Below are 12,079 nucleotides of genomic sequence, written 5' to 3' on the forward strand. Positions count from 1 at the left end.
AACTGGGTTTCTTTCTTTTCTTGAAAGATAAATCTATTTAAATGGTTCACTTCTGCAGTGCACATTCAAACTGTACTAGAGCAGGAATGGAAAATATCCTGTAGTATTAATTGGTGAGAAACAGTTCTCTGTTCTCAGGGAGGCAAAAAGCATTTGGCCCTCCCATTCCTTCTCTCATTCCCCAAAACCTCACATTATAAAGATTCCAAAACCCTGTGCCAGCCATTGACCCAGGGACAAACTAGAGGGGCTTGGCAGCGAAAAGTTGAAACCAAGAGTGAAGGTCTCATTGGAATCATATTACAGCCTGATCACTTCATGGACTATTTTCACCTACCAGGTATAGTCTGCACTTTGGGGGATTCCCTGAAACTTCTCTCTTTAAGCATTCACTTAAGTGTTCAAGGTCATATAAGTTCATCCCTGCACTGCTACCTGCTGAGACCAACAATGGGATGAAACAGAAAAGATAAAAAGGGATGCAAACATCTAGTGAGATATGAGGATTCTTTGCCAACCTTCTTTATCTTTCTGTAGTCTATCCTATTTTTCAAGAACTTGATCAAAAACAACATTAATATGTCCTTTAGCTGTCAAGTTCTTTAGGGTGACTATCGCAATCATCACTCTGATCTCAAACACATATCTATAGCATAACTCAAGATAAGTGCTAAAGTTAATTACAGAACTTGGGAAAGTAGATATAACTTGTCTAAGATCTGAAGTAAACCAAAGTAGTAAAATGCACTTTTTAAATGCATGAATTCATTAATCTATTGGTCTTATTTTTATATACATTGCCACAATTCTATAAAGATATTGCTAACATTGAACAAGTAGCACTTTGCTTATAATATGGTAATTTGCTATAAGAAACATAAACTATAAACTAACTAGAGGGGCTTTTGAGCCCATTCATTTGAGTGACCTCATACCATTATCACTTTCCCCCATAGTTCTTTCAGTCTTCTTAGAATAATATAAAAAAAATAATAAACATTGAAGGAAATGTATAATAGCAGCATAGAGTGCCAGTGATTAATTAATATTCCTTGTAATAGTGACTAAATTGTGTTGATAAACAATGATTATTTATTAAGTAGTATTAGATAAGACTATGTAAAATGGGTGTCAAATTCGCAGCCTGTGTGTGCATCACACGCCCATCCTCAGTTTAGCAAAGGGGAGAAAGGTTATGATATGTCATGTGATGACATGACAACACAAGTTTGACATCTCTGATGTAAAATAACATTTAATACTACAAAATACTATATATTAATGAAGGCTATTAAAATAATTCAATAACTGTAACTACTAATCTGTACTGCTACAGTTGATGAGTTCAGATCCAGCTGTAAATGCAAGAAATTATGGTCCATGTAAATCCAATATTCCTAGGTACAGTTATGAATCCTTATTTAAATAAAGAAAAAAGAAAGATACAGTCAGTTCCCTGTGACGTATTTAAGATAGGATGAAATAATTATCCACTGAAACTCTTTACATCAGCAATATCATTCATGATAGTTTGTACATCTTTCTATATATTTATTGCAAACTGCAAGAATACTTGACAACCTTAAAATACATTTGTGCAAAACAAATCCCAAAAAATTGAACCATTAAAAATTTGAGTAAATGACCTGCCACTAGTATTTTACATGGAGTTAGGAGAAAAATTGATACACTTAATAAGGTAAGCATCTGCTTTGAATTGAGCTCATTTCTCAGTGACTTCATGGGCACATCTATGCAGGTTTTTGGCAACAATATAGAAGTATACTGCAGGTACTTTCTGACTTATTTTCCAACTTTCCAGACTACAGATCTAGTAATTTTGGTCCGCCATCTACATGCTAACCAGAGCAAATGCTGCTCAGTTTCACATCCAGATAGCTTTAATCACTTGTCACCCCTGAAGTTATTAATTAGTATCAGAGAACAAAAAATTGCAATAGTTGCCACTAATAGTGGTTATGAAGCTTAACCTTTAAAGATTGCAGATTCTCTTAGTTGTATTATCAAATTGCCATAAACAATGTGACATTTTTGTGCAATGAATTTTAATGTCATAAACAATTTCTTACAAAAATAATGTATAACAATGCTGTCATGCTAGAATCAACAGAAATTAACTTGCTGCCTTTTTATTTTAAGCTGCCCAGGGTCATCTAGGCAAGTTGGGCAGTGCAGAAATGTGATGGATAAAATGCAAATTTACAGTCTTATACTTTTCAAACTTTATTATCTTTGTTTTGAGTTTTTCTCAAATCAATTACTGAAGTCCACTACTGTATTTAAAAAGGGGAATGTCAAGTCCAGTTATTACATTTTATGCAACAATTCATTTTTTTCTTCTGAATTTTTATCTTTTATTTTATACCAAATCAATTAAAATAAAAAGTTTAATAAAATATTAAACATACAAATTGACTTCAAATCAATAGTTTTGATAAAAAAGAGCTAGGAAATTATACTATCCCCCCCAAAAAAAATTCCAAAAAATGTGACTATATTTGCACCTTTGTAAACAAAAAAAAAACCACAATTCTAATGTTGACAAATATGTATCAGCAAACTGTTACAGTAGCTATCAATTCCTCCTCTGTGATATATATCATAAATTTATAATCAGACTTTATACTCAGAAAATTAACAATTTATGGCATCTTGGCAGATTCAAATATTAGGGACATATTCAAGAACATATTAAGGACATACCAATGATACAGGATTATATTAATCCCACAGATTTTAGCCCGAGTCAGTAATAACACAGGACCAAATTAAATGAGTTATAGTTCTTCCCATTCTTTTGCTACATCTCCAGTAGTAAGGCAATTGTCACTACTATTATTAAACTTTCTCGAACAAAAAATCAACTTTTTTGTTCCATTAACTTCCTCTTACGTACAAATTTCATGTTATGTGACATACAACTGAATTGATATCTCAGGATAGGCAAATCAAACTCATTTTTCAAGAAGTCAATATCTTTTTTTCACTTTATATAAAATTTTACAGGTATAGGAATAATTGTCATTTTCACTATCACAGCTTAAATCTGCAATCTTTCTTTCAAAATGACCATTATGATCCGGTGGTGTTAAATCAGACTTACTTGCCTCTACAGAATAATCACATTGGACACCAAACTCTTGTTATAGAAATGAGGATACAAATAAAAAATAGTGTAATAGTCTAATAATTTAAAATGGATTTCCTTCAACTTATGTGTTGATTGGGTTGATACTAAAGTAGATATTCTATCTTAAATACCATCATTTAAGCATCAATACTTCACAAATATTGAAAGTTACTCTCTGTTTTAATCTCAAATATAGTACCTACAATCCTAGCCTTTATTGTCCTCAAAATAGCAAGAAGGCTTTGTAATGCTTGTTTCTTTAATCTTGCTCCAATAAAGTTAATTTAGTACCATAATACTGAGAAAGGGAATTGTATTGCTACAGCATTACCAGTCTGCAAACTTAATGAGAACTAGAACTAAAAAGATAATTATACATATTTTGTACCAACTTTCTACTATGAGTGAAAAGATTTCTTTAACTCACTACACATATGACACATTATACAATTATTATGGCATGTACCATGGATAAAGTAGCATGTTTAGTGAAAAACTCTTAGTAGATTTTCTGAACGTTCATAGTGATTTTTCAGCCTCCAAAAATCATAGTAGTAGTAACTACTGACACAGCAATGATATTGGAATGGGTAGGGTGAATTTTTCTCGAATAAAGCTAAATATATGCTTTAAATTTACAAGGGATTTAACACAGCTATTTTATTCAATATTTTTAATGTTAAAGACCATATCACACAAAATTACAATTTTGCTACCACAGTTTAGTTATTGCTTTGGGGGTTGTCAAAATGGAACATGAGCTACATGGCAATTATTACCTATTCCTAATCAATTGGATTAGAAGAGTCTGCCTACATGAATCATAATACTACATTGCATAATCATAATATCTGTCAGGGTTCCAAGTAATGCACCCAAGGCAGGCATGTTCCTTGAAGTATAGATTTATTAGGCATGTCATTGGCACATCTGGGGAAACTCAACTCTAAACTCCCTCGGGTTTCCCCCTAGTTAAAAATAGAATTTTCTTTCCCTTGCCCATGTAGTCCGTCACATGGTCCAATCAGATCACAGTCCAAAGGTCACTTGTACCTGTTGGGAAAGCTCCTGGTTCTCAGAAGAAAGAATTTTGTTATGGCTACAATCCAGTGGTGGGATTCTTTTTTTTTTACGACCGGTTCTGTGGGCGTGGCTTGGTGGGCATGGCAGGGGAAGGATACTCTAAAATCTCCAATCATAGGTGGTATGTGCTGGTTCTCTGAACTACTCAAAATTTCCACTATCGGTTCTCCAGAACTGGTCAGAACCTGCTGAATACCATCTCTGCTACAATCCCCTAGCTATCTCTTCCTCCCCCTTCCCGTTACCACAGCTCGACTCACTTCACTGTGGCAGCTCTGAAAATGTCAGGCAGGAAGGGGGAGAGAAAAATGGTTGCAGGGCTGACTATCATATAATCATAAAACCACAAAAGCTCAGTTATGAATCAAGTAAAACAAAAGGGACATTTTAAAAGAGCCCCCCCAAAAAAAAAAACTAAGAACAGAGCGAAACCTTGCAAAAAATATTAGGGTACAGCCAGAACAGTGTATATTTTAAAAATGATCTGCAGCAGTTGGCAAGTTATCTTCCAAGAGAGATAATTCATTCTTATCTTCTCACTGAGAAATTTCCAATTATCTTCTGAGATATCCAAGTGCTGATCACTGTTTTAAAATCACTCCATTGATTTGTACACTTTATAATGAGTGTACCCTGTTACACTCATAACAAAGTGAAACAAATCTTCTATAATCCAATTCACAAAATATATGGAATGTATCCAATGGTATATGCCTAAGGAGATTCTCAGTCATCCAGGTCATGGTTGTCTCAAAGATACTTTTTCAAGAAGCAACTGGACTTTCCTGCTTTTATTTGAAGTCATTTTACTTCTCATCCAAGAAGCTTCTTCAGATGAAGAAGCTTCTTGGATAAGAAGCAAAATGTCTTCAAAGAAAAGCAAGAAAGTCCAGTTGCCTATCAAAAAAACATCTTTGGGAGAACCCAGCAGTATCCTTCTCTGATACCCTCAGTGAAATAGCTGAAGCTCTTCTGGATGGAATAAAAGACATTTTTACAGATTACCCTTCCTTTCAATTACATTTTATGATAGGGGTTTTTTTTCCAAAAAATAAGATGCATGTTTAAAAATTATGTAGTCATATAACCAAACTCCCTAACTGGAGAGATTGTAGAACATGGCGTAAGGGATTGGACAACTCCAATCATCCCACAAAAGATTATACAGTTGACAGGTTTGTAAATGCATTTTATTAAGCTTTACGTTAGTAAATGGGTAAATTTTGTATTCTGCTATATAAAAAGACAATGTTCATTTTTTAAAAAGGATTTTTCATAAAATATAATCACAACACATTGATTGGTTCTCAAAGAGGATATTATATTTATCGGTCTTCAGAAAAACATTTTAAAGAATTGTAAAATTCCAAGTGTCTTAAATGTTGCAACTAAAACCAATAATAATGTAAAAAAAATAACCCAAATTCTGTGTGCTAAATCATTTCCAGCAAAAAAATAACAATAAAAAATGTAGGGGAGGTGTAATCTAAATTTAAAAGTTAATGAAAAATCAAGTCTATCACAGCATAAATAAAGCAACCATAAGACATTAAATAAACTAGCTAAGTTCATCCATATCAAAATCCAAGGTTCAATTCTGTCCCTATATCTATCTGAGCAATACTAAAGAATGAAATAACCATCTGCAAAATATGTCACAAACTGCTAATTTATTGTCATACTTTTTAAATCTTTTTAACCATCATTGATCAAATATTGATTCTACAAACAAATACTTTAAAGGCATTCTAATTAATTTTTAGGTATTACATCACTTATGAAAAAATGATGATATACAGATTCGTAAAATCACTATACTATACTTCTTCAAAACGTTTGCAAAGTAACCTTCCAGAATAAAGCCATTCTGATGGAATTAATTAGTACATTTGACATGTAAGTGTTACTTTTCCTAAGACCATCTAAGGAACAAAATTTACCAGTTCGTCACAGTAAGTGGAAGTAAATTACTATTCTAGACTTGTCTTTCATTGCTTTGATTGTGCTCTGTAGAACAAAGCAACAAAATCCATACACTTTGTTTTGCTTTATTTTTCTTAGAAAAATAATTATATACATTATATCTCCACCCACTCACTCTAGCTTAACATGACTACAAAAATTTAAATATCCCAATCTGAGGCTGACATTATTTTTGTCTTATAAGCCAGCTGGCTTCTGCCCCAAGTTAGGTCTAAAATCTAGGTCTTCATGTTTCTAGTGCAGCACTTTAACCACTATCTCTCCTTATACAGCTAGGTCAGGGGTGGGATTCAATTTTTTTAACAACCGGTTCTGTGGGTGGGGCTTAGTTGGTGGGCATGGCTTGGTTGTCATGTGACTGGGTGGATGTGGCTTGTTGGTCATGTTATTGGCTGGGCATGGCCAACTCAATATCATTGAGGCACGCATTTCCTCACCTGGCCTCTCAAGACTGTGGGGATGCTGCCAACAGTTGTAAGTGTGAAAAATGGTCATAAGTCCACCACAATCAATCCCACCCATCAAACTCAAGAAAGATCGGGACACAGATCAATGGACGCTTGCAGCATTCTTCAACACTGCTGAACCACACCACTGTGAGGAACCAAGTGCAAAGGTTGCATTACACAAAACTGGACTCTCAGGTGCTGTTATAAACTTTTTTTTTTTTAATTTTTGTCTCACCTTCTCCATTTTTCCTTTTTTTAAACCTTTTTTCATCGTATTTTTTTTAAACAAAAACGACTTTAACCATACCTTACTCATAATTTTTTTGATACTTGACCTTTTACATTTTTTTTTATATTGCTATTAAAAAAAAAAAAAAAAGAGGAGAGGGGAGGAAGGGAAGAAAAGGAATCTAGCAATGGGGAAAATGAAATGCAATATATTCTATGTATTATTATTATTTTCTGTAATAATTGTAACATTTGTAACACAAGCAACTGCGTTCCTGGAACCAAAGCTTATCCCAGAGAAAGGAAAACATATGGGAATGTTTAGCAAGAGAAATACTCAACACCATTAACTTTTGCTTAGCAGGAGGGAAATCATAATGTCACTGGGTGCAGCACACCTAGGGTCACAGAATGCACCAGTCTTAGCAACACAGAACTAAAATGCAACTATACAGAGACCATATCATTTTCATATAGTTACCTGAAGCTCCCACCAGGATGGTTTTTCCTTTGTGGCTTAAAAGCCTACTCATACCTTCCTGCAAATGCCACAAATGGCCCCTGCACCTTGGGAAGGTTAACCATTCTTATGCCATCCTTACAGAGACGACACAGGAGAGCCTTCCAAACCCTAGACTCAGACTGTGATTCCAAAGTCTCCCCTCCCACAAAAAACAGAATACATCTCATTGGCAATATCCTTGGTAGGGGCATCTGGATTGGCAGTGCGAAATTCTAAAAATTTGAATAGACTAGCATGTACCCTGGCAAAAAAAGCTTGAATCCGACCTCCCATGCCCTGGATGCCCTTAACAGAGAACTGAGGGAGGTCAGAGAAACCACCTTGGAGAATTGGGCAGCAATAGGCTTCCTTCTCTTGAAGCATAACTATGGCTGCGGAAAATTCCAAGGGATGTGTTGCCTCAATCTGGACGAAACCTCAGAACTCGTAGGGAGGGACATCCACCACCTGAAAGAGCCATCTCAGAATATTGGTCAGGAGCAATCATTCCTGGACTTTTCATGGCTCTTCTCATGGATGCCAGATTTCCATTGGCTCAAAATCCTTATAACAACCACAGTCACCATTTGTGTCTTTGGAGCCCTCATGTGTTGCCCCTGTCGATGCATACCACCCTGCCTTAGCTGCCTAAAGGCTTGTATCCCCTCTCAGAAGAGAAAACTAAAAGGGGAGACAGGCAGCTATGATAATGATCCAGATTGATCACAAATAACAAGTATACCCAGACATTCAATCAGAGACCACCCTTTAAGAAAAATAATAATGAAGGATTGTGGAAAGGGAACTTCATGAGGACAGTGATGACACCCAAGCAGGAAAAGCCCAAAGGGAACACCAGGCCAGCCATAAAACAAACTTGCATAGGAAAAGAGATTTATTAAAAGGTATTGAAAGAAGCCCCCTAGACAAAAGCCAAGTAATTAAGAAAACTAGGGAAACAAGAAAAAGAAATCCCTTACAAACAAAAGGTCATGCCAAATCAGCAAAACAAATAGACAAAAGATACGAAATAGATTCCATAGCAGACAGGAGATTGCCACCAAACAAATATAAGAAAACATTAGGATGAAACTGATAATCCAATCAAACCACCCCGCAGAGTTTACCCTCTGGCAGAAATGAAGACAACCCCCTGACAGGATTTAAAACATTAAGAAATACAAACACAAGCACTCACACACAAAAGGAGAAAAGGTATAAAAATCAGGAGTTTATTACACAAAGCTGGCTAGCCCCAGGAACGCAGACTTCTTGCTATCTCTTGCCTTCCTGAAAATTAAAGGAACCTGCTTCCAAGTAATTGTCTGTGTCCTTGTACTGGAGCCCTCCCAGCAGGAAAACCGAATCCTCAAAAGAAAGGCATTTTCCAGCCTTTCAACAGTAAATTCAGGCATCTTCCTATTTTACTGCTGCTATGATCACATTTAATTTGTTTACATACAAATTTTGCTCTAACTTAGCCTTTTTAAGCTTGTAGTGCTCTGGTGTAATCTTTTTTTTTTTCTTTAGTTTTATACGCAAACTGCAACTGCACAACTGCTAGGCTCAACTATGCATGCGCTAATTACACATTAAATAAATTTTGGGTTGCATTAAACATGACCTGATATCAATTTACAATTCCCACTAAATCAATTATATTATTCAAACTCACATTAATTGCAACCTAGATGTATATCATAGCAATAAACTTGGACTTATATACCACTTTATAGTGCTTTACAGCCCTCTCAAAGTTGTTTACAGAGTCAGCATATTGCACCTAACAATTTGGGTCCTCATTTTACCCACCTCAGAAGGATGGAAGGATGAGTCAACCTTGAGCCTGTGGGATTCAATCTGCCAAACTGCAATAGGAGTAGCTTGCAGTACTGCACTCTAACCACTGCACCACCAACAATCATGTTGAATGGTCACTATTTAATTCCCCTAATAAAACAAAACAAAAAGCTTAAATTACAGTGTTGTATTAATATTGTTTCACTATTTTTATACATATATAGCTTTATATAGACATACACAGTATTTCTAGAAATGAATCTAAGCACAACCTAAAATACAAATTCTTATATTTGTTAAGACATTGAAAATAATTTCAAAAAGCAGTAGCTCAAAACTTAACAAATTTGTGCCAAATCCTTGGAAAATGACATAACTGCGTAATTTTACACTTGGCCTTGTAATATTTTGCACTCTTTACTTTCAGAACCTAAGAAATATTATTTTTTGATGTTGTCAAGCACATCCATTTCTGTAGATAAAATATCAAAAGCATCAGTAATAGAAAGAGGCAAATTATCACCATGCCTTATGCCTTCAGGTAAAATTATAGCACTTGAAAACAGAATGGATTTACACAGGTTCACAAGTGCAGACATGTTAGCCCCCGCCCCCCACCCTTGTCTAGGCCAAACTTTCCATTTATACACATTAGCCATACAACTTTAAAAGATGAAGCTAGATGTAAAATTCTCTCTAGTTCACATACATCAGCAAGATGATCTCTCAGTGTTGAATGTTGCCTTATTTTGTCTTGGTTTTACTTTTAATCGTGTTTTATTTTTTAATCTTTGTAGCTTTATCTTGATATTTACAATATTTATTAATAAAACAATATTTAATATGCACATATCCCACTGAAAGCAAAAGACATAAATACACAATATGCTCAAATTAAATGACACTTAGAATAATTTGGCAGGAAGTCAGTCTGTATTTATATCTGTTCAAGTTCCATAGATTTAAGTGTGCTAAAATGCCTGTAACTCTATAAGGTAATAATTATATGCACATAATATATCTGATTGCAATAACACATTTAAATTAATATAAAACAAATATATTGGGAGGTAATGATCTTTAGTATGAAATATTCACTAGTGAATTAGCTTTTATTGATTATAAGCTTTTCCAATACTCTTTAAATAGATTTTAATAGTGGAATAGCATTCTATCTTAAATTATGGTCTTTTTCATATTCTACAATCAAGTTAACTAGTACAAGTCTACGGTCGTTAAAAGAAAAATATTAAGTACAAGCCTCTGTCATGCATTTTCTTTCCTCCTTGTATAAGTTAATGTCTTGTTACAATTCTGTACAAGCTATCTTTGCACACAAATGCAGGAAGTGGAAGTGTAATTTTTCCTGATTACTACAAATGGTTCAAACTAAGATTATATTGTAGTTCAGATATTTCATTTCTGTGGTTTTCATAAACCACAATTCTTGAAACTTAACATAATCCAAAGATTCAGTTTGGTCAAAATAACTGGATAACTTAAACTCCCCTTCCTTCACACATGAAAGTTAGGATTCATATTTACTTTTTCATTGCATTTTTATGTATTTCTCAAAGCTGTCCAGATATACATACCTTGCCAGGTTCAAAATCTTAAAAATGCAAGACACGGAGAAGATCTGGAGAAATGCAGAGGAATTTATCCACAGCCCAGGATTTTCTTCCTGTTCCTGTCCCTTCACCTGATCAATTGACCATTACCATAGATCTATCAGCAAGAATACTAATCATGCTGCCTACAGCTGCTCTTCTAGAGTGATTGCCATGAAGTTCATCCTGAAAAGCAACTTTGCAATAGCTTCCAGTTCCTACAGCTGCCCATCAACAAGCTCCTTTGAAAAATGAGTGCCTTGGTCTTCATCTCTAGGAGACCAATTCCTAATTTATTATACACAACTTCAGCATCCTTAAAGATACATCAAATGGCACTTGGTCAATGATGTAAAATATGCTTTTAAATATTAACAAAAATAAAAAGTGAATTCATGATCATTATAAAAAGTGATAGGTTCCATAATGGATAGCAAAATAATGTTACCTGTTATATGCTTAAATATTTCACTAGTATTGATGATGTTACCTAATTGGGTAATGAAACGTCTGCAAGAAAACAAACAAGCTCAGAGAGCACCAAGGACCCCTCGTTTCAACCCTGAACTACAAATATTCTATTTTATTGGTACATGGTAACCAACATATATTTATGATGGTTGCAGAGTCCTGGGATTATATTGTGCAACCTTCCTGGGGAACTTCAAACAAACAAAGTCAATGGGGGAAGTCAGATTTGTTTAATGACTGCATGAGTCACTTAACAACCTGTAGTAATCTGCTTAACGAAAATGGCAAAAAGTTATAAAATAGGGCATGACTTGTTTAACAAATGTCTTGCTTAGTGACATTATGGACTCAATTGTGGTTTTAAGTCAACGGCTTCTGTGGGAACTATGATTCTTTGTTCTTTGTGTACGTGCTAGGACAACGGAGCCTTCTGGTAGTTGGCTGGAACACGAAGCAAGGAGCAAAGACAAATTGTTGCCATTTCTTAACCAGAACTGTAGCAAACTTAAACTCTGCAGCCTTGTATGCTCTATGCGAATGATCAGTGCATGTTGTGTGATGTAATGCGTTTGTGATAGGACGTTAACAAAATTGCTACGTTAACAAAGATTGCTTCTAATAAAAGAGGGTTTCAGAGTTCTCTCTGCGCTCTCATCCCAAGACAACTTTGCGAAGTGTCTTTTTTTCATGAGAGACCACCACAGGCTTCCTGTATTTATTTCCATAATCTGAAAATATCAGGTCATGACATCTTTCAAAAAATATAATTAATAGTGAATTAGATGAGAGTATTTTATTGTTC

The sequence above is a fragment of the Pseudonaja textilis genome, chromosome 2 (genome assembly GCF_049901715.1).
Source record: "Pseudonaja textilis isolate UNSWEBS1 chromosome 2, rPseTex1.2, whole genome shotgun sequence".
Taxonomy (NCBI): Eukaryota; Metazoa; Chordata; class Lepidosauria; order Squamata; family Elapidae; genus Pseudonaja; species Pseudonaja textilis.